General features: G+C 37.2%; 1 long non-coding RNA gene across 4 annotated transcripts in view; it reads right to left on the reverse strand.

Annotated features, from left to right (window-relative positions):
• Positions 1 to 11,780: 11,780 nt before the first annotated feature.
• Positions 11,781 to 19,940, reverse strand: part of LOC145681397 (uncharacterized) — a 368,906-nt gene continuing 360,746 nt past the window's right edge. For all 4 annotated transcript variants that reach the window (XR_014130769.1, XR_014130770.1, XR_014130771.1 and 1 more), the window contains one exon: positions 11,781 to 12,234. This is a non-coding gene — a long non-coding RNA (uncharacterized LOC145681397). The remainder of the gene's footprint in view (positions 12,235 to 19,940) is intronic.

Below are 19,940 nucleotides of genomic sequence, written 5' to 3' on the forward strand. Positions count from 1 at the left end.
TTCAAGAAAAACTCTAAACTCTGGAGCCAGCACTTCTGAAGCGCAAAAGGGTCTTCCTGTTACAGGACAACGCTAAGCCCCATGTGGCTAGAATGACCCGGGACACCATTCTACGCCTTGGATGGGAAACACTATTGTATCCGCCATACTTCCTGGACATTGCGCCGTCTGATTATCACCTGTTCCATTCCTTGGACAATCACCTTAGAGGACACAGTTCAAATCCCTAGTAGAGGTGCAAAATGCACTTGATACCTTCTTCGCTTCTCGGCCCACTAAGTTCAACCGCGATGGAATCCATGGTCTTCCAGAACATTTACAGAAGATCGTTGGTGTTGATGGGGATTATTTTTGATCTTCCAGGTACGTCTTAGGTGATATATCGATGTCCGACGATGGTGGGTGAAAAAGCGCCAGAACTTTCCTGGTTACCTTTATAACATAGTAGATAGTTACATTCAGTTGAATTAATTATTTTAACGTGTTGATGTGATTTAAAATGTTTTATGATTTATTTATTTTTACTGTTACATTATAAATATTCCTCATTTGCTGTAAGCATTCAACAAATTTAATAAAAGTATCACAGACGAACTTCATTTTGAGAGAAAAAGAACTTTTGAAGGTCCAGGATCCCATTTGCCCCTCTTTAGTGGTTACATTTCTATTAGTATGATATTAATGACCACCGTCACACCACATTGTTTCTGCAAGTTCCATAGACATAAGGCTCAAGTAAACAGATTCTGAAATTAACATGTTCTACTATATATTTCACAGGAATCAAAGAGAAGTGGTCAAACTAATATATTCTACCGTATATTTCATAGAAACCAAAGAGATGGCCGAACTAACATTTTCTATTGTATATCTCATAGGAGTCAGAGAGACCGCTAATGACGCAGAAGAAGACAAGAGCTTGGAGGAAACGATTCGCAAACACACATGTTTGGAGTAAGGATGCCCATTTCCGGAAAAAGAGTTTTCCTGTTTCCGAAAATCACATTTTCCGGTTTCCGAAAATCACATTTTCCGTTTTTTCGGAAAATTTTCCGTCTTCCGTTTTTCCGGAAAATTTTCCGTCTTCCGTTTTTCCGGAAAAATTTCCGTCTTCCGTTTTCCGGAAAAGTTTCCGTCTTCCGTTTTTCCGGAAAATTTTCCGTCTTCCGTTTTCAATTTTCCGGTTTCCGGAAAAAATATTTCCCGTTTTCCGTTTTCCAGGAAAATGTGGCCATCCCTAATATGGAGTTATATTTTACTTGGTAAAAGCTACTTTCCTTAGTCTTTTAAAACGCTGGAGCATAAACCCACTTCAGCACTACATACCTGTCTTCGACGCTATTGGTTGAATCTATCTTGAGAACTAAACCCACAGAAACAGGAATATATTATATAAAGCACATTACTGCATATTAAACTTATCTTCTTTTTTTTTTCTTTCTTCGCTTTTTCAAGTTATGATAATTAAGTTGGTATGCAAAAACCCTTCGTAACTTCTTCAGCCGACCTGTACGCTACTACTTCACCTTGCATACCATAGCAGCTTTCAGGACAATGTAAATTGTACTTCGCAAATGATGATGATGATGATGATGTTGGGGGAGGGGCTCTTCTCTACGCTTCTTTCATTCTTCTACAGGTTCATTCATCGGAAGCCACATTCTCTAGCGACGCGAATTCATTCATAAGCAGGAATGCCAAGCATTGTTGCAATATAAAGAATATAAAATTCCACTATTAAATAAAATGGTAGGTAGGTTTGAATTGTATTCAGCATAACACCTTAACGATAGTTTACATAAAATATTGTAGAAAAATATTTTATAGGCATTTTTTTTATTGACTTGGTAAGTTTGTGTCTTCGGAAAAAAATATTGACCTGAACAAACATTAAATTAATTTATCTATGTCCGTTTTTCCTCATACAATTTGCGCAACAGGCCTGTACTAATGTGTCATAAATTTAATGCATTGGCGATCTAATTTGAAGACTACAAGGCGAAAAGGAGGTGAGTCAGCTGTTTTATCATTTTACACAATTGCCCTGCTTTCCACTGACTTACCTACTTCTTCCCCTGTAGGCGAAATCTTTAGCATTGAATTTCTTACAGTGACAGTGGCGTAGCAATAGGGTAGGAAGGGTAGGCACTGCCTACGGGTGCATGGTGTTTCGGTATATTAGGAGACGCCTCAGGTTTTAAGTTAAAAAAAAAAAAAAAGAATAATAAATGGAAACCCAAGTTTGAGTGGTCTTCATTTCCGAACATGGCAAAAATAAAAATTCCTGCTCATTTCACTTGCAGTTTATTACATTTGCGCATCAAATTATTGGCACTGTATGGTTAAGAAATTAATCATCGTATATTAATACAATATCAGTCCTATATTAAGTGATAGCTTATTAACTTTAAATAAATTCCCCTGCGCAAAAGGCTTTAACAATAATGACAAATTCTATGACCTATAAGATCTGGATTTAAACGAGTTAAAAAGCGTTGCCATGATTATGAGGCACAACACAATTGTCAGATACCATGGCTGCACAGAATCACGCACAAGCACGAGGGTCGAGCAAACCGGCCAACTACCCGGGGCACCAACGTTAGGGAGTTCCCAAACAAACACACCAAAATGAATTTTCGAAAGTATTTTCTAATACTATTACTGTACTAGTAATTACTGTATGTCACTTCCGCTGTCAATCCAAGTGCAAAGTTCCAAAAACTTGCATTTTCTTTTCCAAACAATTTGTTACCCTCTTTTCTAGCTATATATATATATATATATATATATATATATATATATATATATATATATATATATATATATATATATATATATATATATATATATATACTCGAAACTTTTAATTCAACCCTATCTGCTTCTGTTTCTTTCCTACGCTTTAGTACCAACGTTTGCACACCTACTGCATTAGTACTATACATTTTATAGTTAGAGGATACAAAAAGTAATCATTCGGGTACACAGTGATCTATAGATGCATATTGAATTCAGTGTCCAGTAATTGATAAAAAGATACACAAAATAAAATCTCTTGTGAATTCTGAACTCTGTTCCAAAATCATCATGATCATCATCATTATAGGTATTCTGCCATTATTGGCAGGTCACTTGCAAGGGCGCCGATTTCTCTGTAAATTTTGGGGGAGCTCATTCAGATGCAGAAGGCATATATAAGGATTTTAAGACAAATTGCATTCAAATTATGCCAAATATTGTATATTCTTAGATACAATAAGGGGGCCACATGAGGTTTGGGGGCCCGGGGCCCCTCGTTCATCCAGAATCGGCGCCCTTGGTCACTTGCTACAACTGACAAGCTTTCATCAGGGCCGACCGTAAGCCGATTGGACCGATTGTTCCCAATCAGGCCCCACGCCAAAGGAGGGCCCCGTGCTAGTGCCGTCCATCTATTCCACTCTCCAGTGCCGCTTTAACAGCGTATTAGACCTCAGAGCAAACAAGTGTGTTGTAGTCCCTATGACTAAATTTTGCTCCTAATCATGAAGTTAATACATAAAGCGAAATGGAATGCTGAAATTAGTGCTTAATTACTACTCGTAAAACGATGGATTTAGCATACTTGTGTATTAGATTAAAAAAAAAAAAAAGAAAAAAGAAAAAAGTTACTTGGTAGTATCCCTTGCTGTTCGGAGAGACTGAAAAAAAAAAAAAGACTGCTATCTCCCGGACATTTTCAAGCATTCCTCCACTCAACACCTACGCACTAATAACCGAGCGTTCAGTAAACAGAACCAGCGCAAGATGCTTGAAACAGCCGAGACACAAGAAGCGCCTCGCGTTACTTTGTTCCATCTAAACGCTCGCTGGTCACTCTCCTTGTTTCTTCATCAGTAAATGCCTAAGAGCTTGGCTTCTCTCAAATCTTCACCTAGCGCCATTCATGCATTTTTATTCTTTATGATTATTTTTTTCTTTCGTTTCTCCACATCCACCTACATATTTATTAGAAAAGTCTTGCAACAGGTACAAAAAAAAAAAAAAAAAAAAAAAAATCATATACATTGACATCGCTGTTCAATCTCGCACAGCAGCACCATCTATCAATAATAATTTCTACTAACCAAATATACTTAATCAGTACTTTGTGAATACTTTTTTTTTCTGTAGGTTGCAAATAAACAACTCTCTTCTTACAAATATTTCTTTAATGTTTACTTGCTTATGTTTTGCGATGTCTTTTGTACCAAAAAAAAAAAAAAAAAAAAAGATGAAGAAGAGGTTTTAAAAAATCCAAACATTTGTTTGGGCGGATCTCTTATGTATACTTATTTACAAATTTTAAATACTATCCTACCCCCCTTCCCTTTACTATATGTGTGTTTTAGAATTGCATACCTCAACAGCCAACGCGACTATTGGCAGTTGAAAAATGTCGGCTAACATCAAACCTATCAATTCAGTAGTGTCTGGTTTGGTCATAAACATTTTTTTTTTTTTAATTCATTTTCAGAAAGAAATACTTTAGAAGTCAAATGGCAACGGTTTCTTGGGAGGAGGGCTAGTGCGGGGGGCAAGGACTTTTCGGGAGGCAGCTATTTCTTTGTCTTTCTTTCTTTTTGTGTGTGTATATGGAAAATTATTTTTATATTACTTGACGTGCCTTACAATCAGTGGCGGATCTAAAAGGTAAAAACTGGGGGCAGCTAGAATTCAAACTATGATAGGTATATCGTGAGTTTACTATAAACTTTCAAATATTCATAAATAATAGCTTAAATTATTTTGTCACTCAAAAACTGGGGGGGCTAAGCTTCCCCGATGCCCCCGGGCTAGATCCGCCACTGTTTACAATACAAGTGTTTGGGGGAGTGCTATCATATTTTGGTTTGATTTCAGTTTAACATCCCTTTCAGCAGCGAGTCTATATGAGGGGTGGAACTACAGTTTTAACGTGGGATCCGTCCGAAACACGAATTCCCGCCGGGAAACGTGCTATCATATTTGCTGCTTTGGTGCGTTTTTTTTCCTCTAAAATATTCAGTTGGTAAACCTATTGCTAATTTCTAGTCATACTATGTATAATAATAATAATAATAATAACACGTAAGAGGAAAATTCACGGTTCGAAAATGCATTATAAACAAGGATTTTATAAAATAGAGGATCTGCCCTTACAACAAAATCTTGAAGCCATACGTCACAGTTTCGCCACCCCTACTCTGCCCACTCCACCCAATAGGATCGCAATGTTTTTGAGCCAACAAACATGGCGGAGACGAAAGTAGCCAATCAGACGATTTCGGAAACGAGAGTAGCCAATCAGACTTGCCGATGCTCGGTTGTTTTTTGGCTTCATTATTTAATAGGATGAAGATACATATGGGCAGATCCTCTATTTTATAAGATCCTTGATTATAAATGTGTGCCTATTTCTATTTCTGTATTGCCAGGCATTGTTGATTAAAATCAATGTGCAAATTGACGAGGTGAATGCTTGAAATTTCGATCCTGACAAAATATTACTTCTCCATGGAGTAAAAAAATAACATCCCTGCATGGATAATTTTTCCTTTCTCTAGGTTTTTCTCGAAATAGTCATGAAGATAGTATCAGGAAGAAGCCTTTATTATTTTATTTTATGCACTATAACTAAAAGAAAAAAAACATTTATTTGACATATTCTCAACCTTTTTTCTTACAGCTTATCAACCTCTTACAAGCAAACAAGCAAAAAAAAAAAAAAAAAAAAGAAATCTTTGAGTTTAATGTCCCACGATTATGCCTGTTAGGTCAAGGGAGACGATGATTAAAGCAAGTGAATGATGATGGAAGAATTCGTGGAACGGGAAAGTGGGAGGAAACGGGAGTACCCCTAGAAAACCCACGAATGCAATTTTGTCCAGTACAAACTTACTTGGCCGGAAATCGAACCAGGAACCCCACACACCAAAGGTAAGAGCTCTACCACTGAGCCACCATGCCCTTCACAACTAAGCAACAATTGATCGTATTATATGTGCAGTTTGGGCGAACATAATGATAAACTCCACTTTTGGTGAAATTCAGTTATTAGATGGAATGGACTGGGATTGAACAACAGAACACTATGTAGGTAGTTTCATTTCGGAAGCGTATCTGTAGATTGCAGGAGAATAGCTTGTTTGGGGATGATATGTCATTGCATTGAATTGCATGGGAATGTTGAAGCTGCTTCTGCAGTTTACTCAAAAGTTAGAATAATGTGACTTAGCATTATGTTCTTCCGAGCCGCTCATATCTGTATATATATATATATATATATAGGGTGGCCCATTTTAATCTTTCCATGGAAATATCTCGAAAACGGTTGAACATAAATGAACTGAACAAAAACTCAAGTAGGAAATACCATGGGACAAATCGAATGATGATGTCGCGGTGCCTCCAGGGGGTGCTCTTCAAGGGGATCCGGGCCCCAACTTTAACATTTTAAATGGAGACATGGAGCGAGTGACACCTCGTTTGATAGATCTTTAAAAACTAAAAAGCGATGTGGCAAAAGATTTTTCATATCAGTCACCGTGTTCAAAATGGCCGCCAAGATATGTTACCTGTATCAGATAAACGTCCTGTACCACTAATACGAAAACGGTTGAATATAATGAACCAAACAAAAACTCAAACAAGAAACCCATGGGACAAATCGAATGATGTCGCGGTGCCCCTCAGGGCTGCCTTTCCTGGGGGCCCAGGGCCAAGTTAGAAATTTTAAACGAAAATATGGGACAAGTGATATCTCGTTCGATGGATCTTCTTACACTAAACAACATTGTGGCAAAAGATTGTTTATATGGGTCACCGTTTTCAAAATGGCCGTCAAGACATTGTGCCTGTATCAGATAAAACGTCCAGAAGGGGAGACCAGGGACAATTGTAACAAATCTTACATTTTATTTTTTTCTCATATGTTTATGCTCCAATAAGTCTGAAAATTATACAATATCTTAAGTGAAGCTTTGTTGCTCCATTCAATTTTATTCATACATGACAAATACAAATAGAGAAAGTTATGAAGTATTTTATGACAACATTTGTCTTGTTACAAACGTCCCCGTGCTCAGCTCAATTGTAACAGGGCTTTGGGTGAATTGTAACAATGATGTTTTTAATGAAAAATACAATATATTTGCCATTCCAAAACAATATATATGGTTAAATAACACTGATACTACTAATAATAATACTGATAGGTTTAACAACGGATGGGGACAACAAACTAAGAGTTTAGACTACATCCTCAAATTTAAAAGTACATCTATTTAAAAATATACAATTTCCACGCAACAAGATGCATGAATAATGAGTTACTTGTTACCGGTACCGTGCCACATTAGCTCGAAATAACTTTTCTTCGGCGTAACTTAAACATGGACAAGCAAACCAAGATTAAAATATAATGTAACGTAAAATTTAAGTCAGTGACGTAACAATGTCGTTGGGCGCCCCTAGGCAAAATCCGTTGTAGCGCCTCCATATCCCCTCTAATATGCCCAAGCGCACTGCGCCCCTAGACTATGTCCACCATGCCTACCTTATTGTTATGCCAATGTTCAAGTCATAATGACATTGTACTAATAGATCCCCACACTGCATTTGTAACCTCTATACACATCCCTCACACAACGACGCGAACAGAGAATGCGCTACTGTGCTAGAGATATTAAGTAAAACAAGCGAAAAGTTACATTGTTGATAATTTCTGATGAGTCAGAAAGAGAGCCTATTTGGCAAATCAGTCTTTAAAAACTTATAGGCTATTTAAAGACATCACAATGAAAGAAAATATTGAAACATTAGCATATTCTGATACAACATCGAAAAGCAGTGATCCACAGTCAGCCACAAACGTTTGTAAGGGTGCATAAAGAAGTTAGGGGAGGTTTCATAATGAAGTATGGGTTGAAAGTATTTTCTTTTTTTATAGTGACCATAGTGATATATTACACACTAAGGCCGCCAAGGATTTTTGGAGGGTCGGGTCCCCCTCTACGTTCTTATGGCCCCGGAAAAGCATACTTGATACGTACATTGTTTCATTAATTACATCAACTGTATTATCTTCGGTCATATTTAGTTTATTTTCATAATGTTTCAGCACAACTTTGTCTCGGACGATTGTAACGTGTTACAATCATCCCCGATTGCCATGTTACATTTGTACCCGTTCAACGGTCAGTGATAAATACAATGATTTATCTTATTTACATTGAGTCAAAGCATCAAACACAATATCCATGGTGTCAAGGAGAAAACATAGATTACACACGCACAGGGTATTTGTTTACAGTAAACGCATATCTATCAAGAGAAAATAAAAACAAGTCAGTTAAAAATTTACTTACCCCTGTCAAAATCACGTTTCTCCTTGTTCTGTCTCCCACATTTTACTAACGATGCTCTTTCTTCTTCCCCACGTACACCTTGCATGAGTGACTCCAATGACATGTAGAAACGGTATTTCGAAACTCACTTCTACAAGTAATGGCCAATGTTACAATTGACTCGCGTAACATTTGTCCCCGGTCTCCTCTACCACTAATATGAAAACGGTTGGAGATATATGAACAGGATAAAACTCATACGAAATCACGAAGGAATATATATGAAGAGAGAGAGAGAGGCTGGGTGCGTACAGACCGGATGCAGAATTTTCTGACGGGGATTACACCAATAATTACCAGTACATTTGAAATACATTTTATTTTTTTAAAAATATCTTTAGAGATCCGTGGTGTGAATGAGGTATTGCTCTGGAAATGTTCAGTGTCTGATCTCGGGAATCGAACCCACGACTTTCGGAATGCAAAGCCAACGCTTTACCAACTGAGCCAAGGTCGCTTTGTATTCTTATAATTTTCAGTATATAATTAGCTTGCTGTTTTTAAATCAGAAATTTCTCTAATTATGGACATTTGGAATGTGATAGATACTTGCAAGGGCACCCATGTTGTGGTTTCCAAGGGGGTGGCAAGTATAAGCGACGTTTCAAAAATAGTTTTAAATTTTGCTGTAACTAATATAAAACTTCTATTGGATTTTCGATATTCTGAAGTACAATTTCCTCTACGGGGGCAAACACCCCACCTTGCCCCCCCTGATGGGCGCTCTTGGATACTTGTATCATACATAATCCTTATGAAAGTGTTGCTATTTTCACTGCCAGCTTTCCATTTTAGATGGTGTACATTTACAACAAAGGGAGGTGCACCGGTGAAACGTCACCCCCTCTAAATCCGGCCCTAAGTGCGCATACAGGTGAAATTCATCCCCTCTCTGAAAAAAAAAAATTCAATTTGCACACTGATTAAAACAAAGAGGGAATGGATCAAAAGTATATCCCTGGGCACTGGACCGGGAAGTTTGTTTAATCTCCGCCATAGGAGACCAGACAGAATTCAGTGACATGTTAATTGTGCTATTAATTTTCTCTAATTTTTAAAAATTATTATTATTGTTGTATTTTGATATCTCATTTTTGAAATTTTAAAAGTCAGAATTAACACATATGATTTTTGTTACATTTATTTTTGTTTGAGACTTCCCAATAACTGGCAACATTTGAAAGAAACACAAAACTCCATAAAAGACAAAGCAAAAAAATGTTTAAGAAGGTCACAAAAGCCAGAGCTAATCTTGTTGTTTTAAGCTGGAGAATGTCCTTATGGTACCACATGGCTACCCACAATGCCTTTCGACCACCAGAGTAGATTAGAACTGTTGTTCCGTCTTTCTGTTGCCGGCATTCTCCCCCACCCCCTCTACCCTATTCAAACATTCTTCCTTGTGGATCTGTTTCTTCTCGGAGGAACTTCTGGTTCTCATCTCCAGTGACGTCATCTCCCAGCTCAAGTCACACGGGAATGATAGGTAGGGTCAGAGGTCACTTGTGACACTTTTTTGTTTTTTTCAAACTTGTTTGTGCCTTTGTGCCTGATTCACAATTTTATTCACCAATACAAAACTCGTCTCTTGTTTTTTTTTTTTCTAATAAAAAAGCAAGCAGCAGTGTTGCATTGCACATCCCAAACTCTGTAACAATAAATTTTACTAAAGTCTGGTCTTAAATATAGTTTTCTTTTTTACTCAAATTAAATAAAGTTTACTTTAAAACTAATGAATATCTGACAATTAAAAATTACATGGAGCAGGATCTGGCGAACGTATTGGACAGGTTATATATAGACTTTCCTCTGCTGCTCTGTCGTCACGAAAAGGTTGTCAACGTAGAGAACGAACATTGCGAGCAAAATGCGGTTGAGCACCATCCATTTGAAAGTAAGCAGATTGTGGACAACTACGCTCTGCATTAAGAGCCTGCCATACTAAAAATAACACAAAATTTACTATTTTTCTTTTGCTCGTTTTTAATAAGTGAAAGGAGATAATGAAATACAACTTATCACAATCATAGATAATGTTTTTTTTTTACAACAGAAAATATTAACCTGAAGCATTTTCAGTGTTGCCATCCATAGAAACTATAATGTTGCCAGAATAATATTCCCTCCAAAATCTAAGTTAAGGCAGCAACTAGAGGAACGAACTCAATTGCATTTGATTACGTATCATGTTGTTTTGGAATCCTGTGAAATCACTTTTAAGTAATATTATTATTTAATTTTAATAACTGTATGTTAAAACTATTTTGTTTATTGCAAACTAAATACAACTAATATTTAAAAAGTAGCTCACAGGATTCCAAGACAACATGATTTGTAATCAAATGCAGTTGAGTTCATTCTTCTAGTCGCTGTCTTAACTTAGATTTTGGTGGAATTGTTATTCTGGCAACACTGAAATTTCTATGGATGGCAACACTGAAAATTCTTCAGGTTCATATTTACTGTTGTAGAATAACATTATCCATGATACTTACCAGTTAAATTTAGTGAGTGTGCAGAAGATAGGTGATTAAAAAAAATAGGAAGTTGTTTGAGGGAAATGAATTACAAGTATTGCCTGTTACTTGCCGGGTTACAACATCTCCGTCTGCTCCTGTAACCAGCACGATGGCGTCACGAATCGCCTCTCAAATCACAACGCAGAGGCCAAGGTTGTAAAGCCATGTCTCGATCTCGGGACATCAGGATCGCTTCCTCCTGGACCACGGGCTCCTTGCTCAGTTCCACTTCCTCACATTGACCAACGTCATAGTTCCCGATCTTCTCTCTGACACTAGTGCGGCTGGATCGACGTTGGGCTCTCTACTACAGAAGTCGGTTGGGTGGTCTTTATCCAGAATCACAAGCAGAATGACAGGCGATGGACAGTAACAGCGTCGGCCCATCGACCCGAGACGAATAACAACAGCCTCAAGGCAAATAAACACTTGACGAAAGATAACTCAAAAGACCCCTTAACCTTCGTTACCTGTGTATTTAAGAGTCTTCATCCCGGCGAAATTAAATACCGCTAATTTTACAGTAATTATGTTATATCTTCAAATAGATAAAAGATAATCGAAATGTGGAACAAGAGCGCCCTAGACAATATTATTTTACATAAGATACCGTTATCACGACTCACTTATCTGCTTTCGATTTCGAGCCATTTTGAAAATCGGCATTTATTTTCGCGTTTCTAAACAGCTGAAAACGAAAACCCACTAGGTGACTTGTGATAACGGTACCTCACGCAAAATAATATTGCCTAGGGTGCTCTTGTTCCATATTTCAATTATCTTTTATCTATTTGAAGTTATTACATAATTACTGTAAAATTAGCGGTATTTTAATTTCGCCGGGATGAAGACTCTTAAGAGACTTTTCTGTGGGCCACGAGGCGTACCCAGAGTGTGTCCATTCTGGTAATAACGAAGTATCAGGCCATGGTGGCAATGGTGGAATTAAGAAAGTGATTACTTATAGAAAAGTGGTTATTTCGATAGCACGTGGGCTGGAAAGGAAATTTTCTGCAGACTTTATTATAATTCAATCGAGTTTACATAAGCTTATGTAATGTAAATTCTTCGATTAAATGAAATGGCCAATGTAACTTGTGAAACGTTGAAGCTTCCTTCTTCCTGTCTGGGAGATGTCCTGCTGTGTCGCTGGTTCGATAACCGATGCCAATTGGTTCCTTTACAGATATATGAAAAGAATGCGAATGAGCAACGGGGTACTTGGCACTGGTGTACCGCCAACCATGCTACAACCATCTGTATTTCCTTCGGATTCAGTCTGGTAGCCATTTTGTCACCGTCCTTTCCTGTAAAAAGAGAATTATAGCGTTAATGTCTCGTTTTTCTTAACCATATTTGCTTATTGTATAAAGATAAATTGTTTGTATTGTCAACTTTGGTCTTCTTTGATCTTTCAAAATATCAGACATATGAATAGAGCAGAATTACTTAATTTTATTTGCACTGTGGTTTAGTACTTGGAAAGTGGAAACTGACTTTGAATATTGTTTATTTCTGCGAAATTCGATAGCATATTTCTCCTGTGACAGGTACCGGTACTTCAAATGCACAGCGATAAAAAAGATATTTTAAAACGCTTTCACCACTTCGTTTTATAGTTTACTGAAAAATTTCACCTGCCACTTTGCCTCTCGTCTCGACGCTGGATGAACGTCGAAAATCAGGAAGTGCTGACCGGGAATCAAACCCGGAACCACAGAGACGTGAGTCCACCGCTGTAACTACTAGACTATTGTTTCTACTTTTTTTTTAAATTTTCAACGACTGAATTCTCTCTGTGTGCGTGTGTGTGTGTCATTTTTTTTCAATTTTGAGCCCTCCATTCGATAGAGCATGAAAAACAATGAGACAAAATAATGGAATTTTTCGCATCACTTACCGTGGTCAAGAGTGTTTCGATTTCGGGAGATTTAAGGAGCCATATCTTGGGAATCGTAAATCATAGAGATCATATAGTGTTGATCAATACCTATGAGAATGGTGAACGTTTTGGTACGAAATAGTAACCGGTGACCACTGGCCAACTGGCGACAGTTCCCCAGATATTGGCCAGAAATGTTCGGATTTCCGGAAATTTGAGGAGCCATACCGTGGGAAGCGTAAGTCATACAGAGATGATATTTTGCGAATTTTTCAAATTTGAGTCCTCCATTTTGAGCATGTCTCTTCATAATACAACATATGGTAGAACGTTTTAAAAGAACTCTTAAACAAAATATGTGGGGGGAAAAAATGAGTACTCAAGGAAATTATAAATAGACAGATATATTACAAGAATTGTTTAATGAGTATAATAATAAAGTACATAGAACGATTGGTATAAAGCCTGTAGGCGTTAATAAAAAAAATAATTCTTTTTTAGTTTGTCTGGCAATGTTCTTGGAACATCCTCAACAGGTTAAATTTATTATTTTTTTTTTCCTTTAGACTACGGTGTCACCCAAAAGAGTCAAGAAAAGGACTCATCAAATGAAATGTTTCATTTGAAGTATTCCACTCTACGGGCCAGATACCCAGACACTACGCAAAAACCGAAGATAAAAGAAATTGGAAAGTTTCGAACAGGGGTGTCATTTCAGACTTCGTTTGAGGGAGGCAAGAACACCACCAACATAAGATTTTCACAGTTTGTACTAGTATATTAGTAGACAATCGATAAAGTATTGTATTCCTCAAACTCTTGGGGGTGAGTAATTGCCCCTTCCTGTACCCCCTAAATGACGCCCCTGGTTTCGAAATGTTGGTATGGAAAAAATTAACAGAAACATGGAAATAGTTGAAAAAAACATGGAAATAGTTGAAAAAAAAGGAAATAATAGTAAGGAAAAGAACAATACAGGATGTAGTTTAAAAAAAAAGAGAAAGGAAAACTGGTAAAGACATTATGTAACAACGAACTGTAGACGCAATACTAGAAAGAGAAAGAGACAGAAAGCGACAGAGGATCCAATTGATAGATGCCTTCAAAACGGTGACAATTCTTGCAACTGCACTGCAAAAAATAAAGAAACTACTTTTAGACACAGTAGGCCACTTTACAGATTACCGACACTCTTTGAACACCTCCAGATGACACATATTCATCCCTTGTAGATACGGTGTTTTCCAAGTATGTCCCAGATGTATTTGTAAAAAAATGTGTCATCACTCTGTTTTCGAACTGTTTGCCGAGAAGAAGTGTTTTAAATATCTCATACTAGATAGATACTCTTTTTGGAGAATGAACGCTTTTGGACATGTGAAGCACGCTTTATAAACACTATATTCATCAATTTTCCCCTAAATATCTGTACTAAAAGTGTTTAAATGGTGTTTTATTTTTAACAGTGTTGAAGCTTCTCAGCTTGCGGAAAGTAATGTACTAACTAATTATGATAAACTGTCTACCTATATAATGATGATGATGATGATGATGATGATGATGATGATGATGATGATTATTATTATTATTATTATTATTATTATTATTATTATTATTATTATTATTATTATTATTAGTAGTAGTAGTAGTAGTAGTAGTAGTAGTAGTAGTAGTAGTACTAGTAATAGTAGTAGTAGTAGTAGTAGTATTTTCTAGTAGTAGTAGTAGTAATAGTAATAGTAGTAGTAGTAGTAGTAGTAGTAGTAGTAGTAGTAGTAGTAGTAGTAGTAGTAGTAGTAGTAGTAGTAGTAGTAGTGTTATTATTATTAGGTTGCGAAACATGGTCACTTAATCTGAGGGAAGAATGTAGACTGAAAGCATTCAAGAATAAGATCCTAAGATGAATATTCGGACCCAAGAGAAGAGAAACGGGAATGGAGAATGGTGGGAACTTCATAACGAGAAACTACATATTTTATATCGCTCACCAAACATTGTTAGGGTCATCAAATCCAGCAGGCTCAGGTGAGCAGGCCATGTAACCAGAACAGAAGAAAGTCGGAATGCTTTCAAAGTTTTAACTGGAAATCCAATCGGAAAACAACCATTAGGAAGAGGAAGACCTAGGCGCAGATGAGAGGACAATATTAAGATGGATCTCGCATTAGTCTAATAGGAATACAAAGTAGAAACTGGATCCAATTGGCTAAGGACAGAAGTCAATGTAGAGCTTTTGTGAACGCGACATTGAACCTCTGGGTTCCATAGGCCATAGAGTTAGTGAGTTAATTATTATTATTTGTGCCAGTGCACATATTATCAATCGTATTATTAATCTTTACTCAGTATTTATTTATTGTTCTAATTTCACTAAGCGTAGGTTTGGCCATTTTATTTCAGGCGCTCATCCTATCCAAACCACTTTCTTACCAGTTGTGTCCAGCCACCCTCCACGATGTTAAAAAAAAAAAAAAGTCCACACCCCAACTCCGCTCTCGTTTTCCTAACTTTCTGTCCTTTTACACTTTCTTGTCCTTCATCCACTGACCACCCGATAATGTTTCAAGTCGCCACCAACGAAGTTTCCTGTTTGTTTCTCTCTTCTGTCCAGTTTAAAAATGTTAAATAGTTTTTCCAACCAATAGGAAACGAGGGTGGGCTTGCATTTGAAAATTTGTAAATGTTTCTAAAAACCAAAAAGAGTGAACGAAGAGAACAGAATGAAAGGGGACGCCAAAACGATCAGTGCAAAAAGGGAATGCGTCCATTCTTATTATTTTAAAGACAATTTTTAGTTTAATTAATAAAACGAGGAGTATAGTGTATGAGTATTCTCAGTGACAATGATTAGAAAGACAATGCTAAAGCAATTAGTGATATAAACGTGTCATCAACAGGACCTGCATACAAACTTCAACATTGTGAATGCAAGTGATAGACTGTGCTAAACGTGAGTGATTTGTGCATTGAATGGACCATTTGGTGAGAATATTTAAGACTCATCGAGAGACCATGCGTTGAGGGCCGGTAAGATCAAACATACATGAACTATAATAAATCTTTCATTATAGAACGGCCAAAGACTATTAATGGAATTAAGGGAAGACTATTAAGTGACAACTACCAAAAATAAAATAATTACAGTTGGACTGTTCCACTAATAAGAATTTATGTTAAAGAAAATAATAACGTTTGCAAATCTTATCTGTGTACGAGCTCACGTTTCGTTCCTATTGATATATAAAATCTTAGCCGGGAAAATTCTTATTTGTAATGTTTTCTTTTGCATATGATTTTTTTTTTATATAAAGTGGCTGATATGAAATTTGTCGAATTTCATTTTTACCTTTATTTTGCCCAGTCACATATTTTATAATGGTATATGAGATGTTCCATATGGATCACACCTTTCATTATTACTTCTTATCCTATTTATTAATGATCTATCCATTTCTTTCTTAATCAAATACTTTTCCATATATATACTAATTACACTATCGTATAAAGGTGTACCAAGCCTAGCAGATCTTTTTTTTTTTATTTATTTATTTTAGCAGAGGGGTGGAGTATTTATTAAACACGAGTAGCTACTCACCCTTAGTGAGATGCCTAGATCTCAGCATCGCCTTTTCTAGCGTTCAGAGCGCTGTTTCAAAAGAGTCCGATTCGTTCAGCTTTGATTCTCAATGGTTTTGTCCTGTCAAAAATATTCACTGTCACTACTCCTTCCATTCATTCCATTCAAAAAGCCATCCGTGATTTCTAATGACCAACGCTGTTGTTGACAGAATATGGCAACATCTTTAAACGAAATCCAAGGAGTAAAAGAAAAAAATAAAAAAATAAAAGAATAAATAGAGAGAAAAGGCAGGAAAAGAGATTGGCTTGAGCGCACGTGTGATATAATTGCCTCTGCTCTTTATATTTACTTTTCAACTCCGATGGAATCCGGATTTCTTTCCTTTTGCCTTTGCTATTCCGCCTCTTCCCGGCGTGTCCTCCCGCATCTCCTTCCATCTTTCAAGTATTAGCTGTCTTCCATATGCACTTGACAGCCATACGTACATACATACATAGTACACAAATGCATCCGCCCTTCCCCCCTTTTTCCTACCGCTGAATAAATTAACCACGCTAAGTTGCAATGAGCAGGAAGGTGGCATTCTTCCTTTGTACACCGACAGTACCAAAAACACACGGCTAGCCTTTTTTTTTTTTCTAATATTATTTTTTGAAAGGATGGACATAAGTGAATGGGTTGGAAAATATATAGGAAAAAAAAAACTCCCCACATTCCCTGGATTGTTTTATATGTAAATAAAAGAAGACTCTTTAAGAAACAAAATTTCTAAATACCTATATAACTATTCCATTGATTATATTGCCAAAAACTGTACGAGCCAGCGAGTTATATATTTAATAGGTCTACTCACTGCGAAATTAAAATACCGTTAATTTTACAGTAATTATGTGATATCTTCAAATAGATAAAATATAATTGAAATGTGGAACAAGAGCGCGCTAGACAATACTATTTTCCATGAGCTACTGTTATCACGAGTCACCTAGTAGCTTTCCGTTTGCAGCCATCTAGAAACGCGAAAATAAATGCCGATTTTCTAAATGGCTGGAAATCGAAAGCAGATAACTCAGTCGTGATAACGGTACCTCATGTAAAATAATATTGTTTAGCGAGCTCCTGTTGCACTTTTCGATTATATTTTTATCTATTTGAAGATATCACATAATTACTGTAAAATTAGCGGTATTTTAATTTCACCTGATGGGGTCTCTTAATGGTTGTCTAATTTAATGCTAGAACTGGCAGCTGAACACCATCGTTAGGTTTGTGTTTGTAATTAAAAATGAATAAATATAAATAGAATTGTATTCACGTGTTGTTAGGTAATGCAAATATTTTTCGTATTATTATACGGAAATACAAGAGCAAAACCTAAATTAGGTTAGTTCGAGCCTTGTTAAGGCTTAGTTACCCTAAATATTGTAAAATTTTGCTTGTGCAGGTATTGGTAGAGCAGAGGTAGAGCAAAATACAGTCTGGAATCGTTTTCTCCCACTACCAGACTTTACTACAAAATTCTACTATAAAACAAAATAGATACAAAATTCCCTAATGTTTGGGTAGAAGAAGACGTCCCTTCGACCTCACGGTCTCTGGAAGGAATCGTCACTAAGCAAGCTACGTGAGGAGGGGTAGGACACTCAATGCTCCACTCCAAGCAAAGAAGGGTTAGAGTCTCGACAAAGTTCCACTGCAAGCTAGTCCGATGTTGAATCTCCCAGTGTTTCACTAGAAGCTAGAGGAAGTAGTGAAGTATCATGCAAGGCTCCACTGCAGGCCAGGAGAGAAAGAAAACAAGTAGCTCCACTACATGCTAGAGGCTTTGGGTTTAGGCGAGATATTTCCAAGGCTCCACTGCAAGCTAGAGGCTTTGGGTTTAAGCGAGATATATCCAAGGTTCCACTGCAAGCTAGAGGCTTTGGGTTTAGGCGAGATATATCCAAGGCTCCACTGCAAGCTAGAGGCTTTGGGTTTAAGCGAGATATATCCAAGACTCCACTGCAAGCTAGAGGCTTTGGGTTTAGGTGAGACATTTCCAAAGCTCCACTGCAAGCTAGAGGCTTTGGGTTTAGGTGAGATATTTCCACGGCTCCACTGCAAGCTAGAAGCTTTGGGTTTTGGTGAGATATTTCCAAGGCTCCACTGCAAGCTAGAGGCTTTGGGTTTAGGTGAGATATTTCCAAGGCTCCACTGCAAGCTAGAGGCTTTGTGTTTAGGTGAGGTATTTCCAAGGCTCCACTGCAAGCTAGAGACTTTGGGGTTAGGTGAGACATTTCGAAGGCTCCACTGCAAGCTAGAGGCTTTGGGTTTAGGTGATATATTTCGAAGGCTCCACTGCAAGCTAGAGGCTTTGGGTTTTGGTGATATATTTGGAAGGCTCCACTGCAAGCTAGAGGCTTTGGGTTTTGGTGAGATATTTCGAAGGCTCCACTGCAAGCTAGAGGCTTTGGGTTTAGGTGATATATTTCCAAGGCTCCACTGCAAGCCAGAGGCTTTGGGTTTTGGTGAGATATTTCCAAGGCTCCACTGCAAGCTAGAAGCTTTGGGTTTTGGTGAGATATTTCCAAGGCTCCACTGCAAGCTAGAAGCTTTGGGTTTTGGTGATATATTTCCAAGGCTCCATTGCAAGCTAGAGGCTTTGGGTTTAGGTGAGATATTTCCAAGGCTCCACTGCAAGCTAGAGGCTTTGGGTTTTGGTGATATATTTCCAAGGCTCCACTGCAAGCTAGAGGCTTTGGGTTTTGGTGAGATATTTCCAAGGCTCCACTGCAAGCTAGAGGCTTTGGGTTTATGTGAGATATTTCCAAGGCTCCATTACAAGCCAAGAAAAGGGATTTGAGCAGTCGAAACTGAAGACTGTCGTTGAAATCCTCTCGGTTATATAAGTGCTCCAGGTGACGCGGTGGCGCTACTGTTCCTTCGTTGTCATGTGACCAATGGTGTCGGTATAGTCTCTGTCGTCTGCAGCCATAGTAATCCATAGTAAGTCGCACATGGTTGGTGGTTGTAAATAGAAGCACATGTTGGGTGTTTCTAAACAGAACCATTTATTATACTAAATCTGATTTCCAAACGAATGACCACTATTTCACCAAAGGTAATACATTTCCTATAAAATAACTATTATTTCACCAAATGAAAATGTATATATTGCTAACAGAATAAGTATAATTTCACCAAATGAAAATACATTTCCAGCAAAATATCTACTAAATTATTTCAGCAATGAAACTACATTTTCAACAGAATAACAACATTGTTGGAACAACCTCTTTATTATTTTTAGGTAACATAGGCTTTCAGTCAAATAGCTGCAGCATCATCCCTATTTAGACTGGGATCATCGTAGGCCTACTTCATTCTCTTTAGAATAGAAGAGCCTTTCAAATGGTACCATTCAAATTTCCCTTACGTGTCCTTGAAGCGGGAAATTTTGATAGAAATAGGGATTTTTTTAAAAAAAATTTTTGAGTCCCTTTGGACCTCTCTGTGTTAACGCACAGATCTCAAAATCAACTAAAAAATAATAATAAGAGGTGTACTAAATG

The sequence above is a fragment of the Thermobia domestica genome, chromosome 3 (genome assembly GCF_964235325.1).
Source record: "Thermobia domestica chromosome 3, izTheDome1.hap1.1, whole genome shotgun sequence".
Classification (NCBI taxonomy): Eukaryota; Metazoa; Arthropoda; class Insecta; order Zygentoma; family Lepismatidae; genus Thermobia; species Thermobia domestica.